The sequence below is a fragment of the Cupressus sempervirens genome, chromosome 6 (genome assembly GCF_028749045.1).
Source record: "Cupressus sempervirens isolate cs-2001-9-10 chromosome 6, ASM2874904v1, whole genome shotgun sequence".
In the NCBI taxonomy this organism is placed as follows: Eukaryota; Viridiplantae; Streptophyta; class Pinopsida; order Cupressales; family Cupressaceae; genus Cupressus; species Cupressus sempervirens.
Window position 1 is genome coordinate 97,237,393 of NC_143123.1, and position 2,759 is coordinate 97,240,151.

General features: G+C 36.8%; 1 pseudogene; it reads left to right on the top strand.

Annotated features, from left to right (window-relative positions):
• The first annotated feature begins 528 nt into the window (after positions 1-528).
• LOC149551401 (kinesin-like protein KIN-5D pseudogene) lies at positions 529-1,155 on the top strand (annotated as a pseudogene).
• Positions 1,156-2,759: the final 1,604 nt, after the last annotated feature.

The window sequence follows — 2,759 nt, forward strand, 5'->3', positions numbered from 1 at the left end:
GTGTTGACTTCAGTCGCGATTCAGAGATGTTGGCTTCAGGCTTGTGGGAAATGCCCTTATAGACATGTACACCAAATGTGGTAGAGTTAAAATAAACAATTCCAACGACTACTTCGCTCTTGATGTTAAAATAGCCGCTTCTCCTAACGGTCAGAAATCATTACAATACACAGCCAGATTTGAAAGGGCTTCTGGTTAGACAGATGTTGACAATGCCACTGGATTTAATTTAACACCATTTGTTTAATCATAATTGTCGAAGGATTTGCAAATTTTTATTGTTTTCTTCGCTGAAGCGATCGGAGCCACACAAACAAAAATCTACGTTCAGCTTGGTACTCTGATCTGCATTTTGTGGTCGATCTGCTGTTTATTTGATACAAGTTCGAATTCGACATTAAGTTGCTTGTACTTCAGTAGCGGTGCTGCCTAGAAAGAGCCGAAGCTTGGATGTATGAACATTATTTCTCATTGGGTTTGGAGGCACTAGGATAATCTTTAAGGGATTTATCACGTTTTCCTGTTATAATGGAATACAAAAAGGTGGGATTAAGTTCTCCATCTATAACTCCCAAGGCCTTTGAGAGGATTAAAAATGGGGATTCCAATGGAACTAGTCAACATGACAAAGAGAAAGGAGTAAATGTGCAGGTTTTACCGAGATGCAGGCCTTTCAATGAGGATGAATTGAAGGCTAATGTTCCCCAGGTCATAAACTACAATGAGCAAAGGCGAGAAGTCTCGATCTATCAAAGTACAGCCAGCAAGAATATTGATCGGACATTCACTTTTGACAAGGTTTTTGGTCCAAACTCCCAGCAAAGTGAGTTATATGATCAGGCTATCGTGCCTATTGTAAATGAAGTTTTGGATGGATATAACTGCACAATTTTTGCCTATGGCCAGACTGGTACAGGAAAGACATATACAATGGAAGGTGGAGGAAAAAAAGCCAAGAATGGGGAGTTTCCTTCTGACTCAGGAGTAATCCCAAGAGCTGTACGCCAAATTTTTGAGACATTGGAGGCTCAAAGTGCTGAGTACAGTATGAAAGTTACATGCCTAGAGCTATACAATGAAGAAATAATAGATTTGTTGGATGCTATGGAAACCCTACCACTCAGGTCGCAGAGGAAAAAAAATCAGTGCACTTGAGGGAGCAGAGACAACCTTATTATTGGCCTCAGGTATGTCCTTGTTTTGGACAACGTGGTGCTAAAACAAGAGAAAAAAAATTGATATCTAGATAGGAAAACCCTTTGGCGGCAAGCCTTCCAAAGGGGGTTAGATGAAAACTAATATAAAATAAGAAGTAACCTGCACAAATTAGAGCAAACAAAAGTTAATCAAATTTGGCAGTAAACCAGCCAAACCCAAAAAAAAATTCAATTTCTTCCATCTTAAGAAGATTAAAAAATTAGTGAAATCTCTCTCAAGAGTCTCCTTCGAATTGTACCTTCATGCAAACACTCAAAACAAAGATTAAACAGCTCTGATACCATGTTAGAAATGGAAAAAGAAATCTGTAAATAAGCAATACCAGGAAAGAATCTAAGTGAGTAAATGCATGAAAAGATATTACCATAAAATAGGAGAGAGAAAGCTTCAAGCTCTAACACCATGAGACAAGATATTTGGAAAGGGGAAAGCAAAGAAAACCCCTTGTGATATTATGAATGAGGCATGAAAAGCCTAAGAAGGAAGAGAGAGAGAGATAGAGAGCAATTTCTCATACAATAATTGAGAAGAGGAAGAAACCTCATTGTTGTTGAATGAGAGAAGAGGGTCATCTCTTAAATAGAGATGAGAGAGAGGAGTTGGAATGTAACTCCCATGTCTATGAATGCCACCATTCATAAGTGTGTGATGCCAAGTGTGAGATTCCTCTTAAGGAGGAATAATCTAAAATTAGAAATTACAATATATATTTGTCCTCACATATTCCACTAGATGACAAAATAAGATGTAGTGGAAAAAGGACAAAAAAGAAATATATTAGGATACCTTGGCTTATATCCTAATATATTACAACAATAAAGAAAGGAGTTCTAACCTTGGTTTATAAATACACCAAGGAAAGATTACAACTTCTAGCAGCAAGAAACAAGGATATTATATACATGAGTGTAGGTCAAGATTATGGAATGCACCTACTACACCTAGATTTGAAGGTTACTGCTACAATTGTCAAAATGTGGGCATAGAGCATTTGAATGTAGATCTGAGATAAAACCCTACTAGCCAAATCAGAGAAAGAAGAATTATGCACCTAATAATGCAGGTTCCAAATGTCATAAGTTTGGATATCAAAGTGAGAATTGCATAAGTCAAGTACATTTAGACAATCAAACAAAGGATAAAGGAAAAGGAAAAGTAGATATTGAGCAAGTGAGGAATGAAATGAACCAAAAATGGAAAAAGAATTCAAAAGATGGAAATAGTGGAGTTAATGGAGGTGAGGTCACCCAATCTAATGTAGAAGGTGATCATATCATCTCTAACTAAGAGAAAAGAGGTATGTATGGAACTGAATACCTAAGTGATACATCATACATCAATTCCTTACATAAATATGTGTCAAAATTTCATATTTGCATATATAAGATGCAAGAGAACAAAGCTTGTAAAAGGTTGTCGAATATTAGTATTGTGTCTATGTTGATTGAGTGTTGCAACATAGACCGAGCATTATAATAGAGACCTAAGGCTATGGAAGAGGTTGAGTTGTTATGTTATTTGGCTTCCACTCAGCAAAGCTA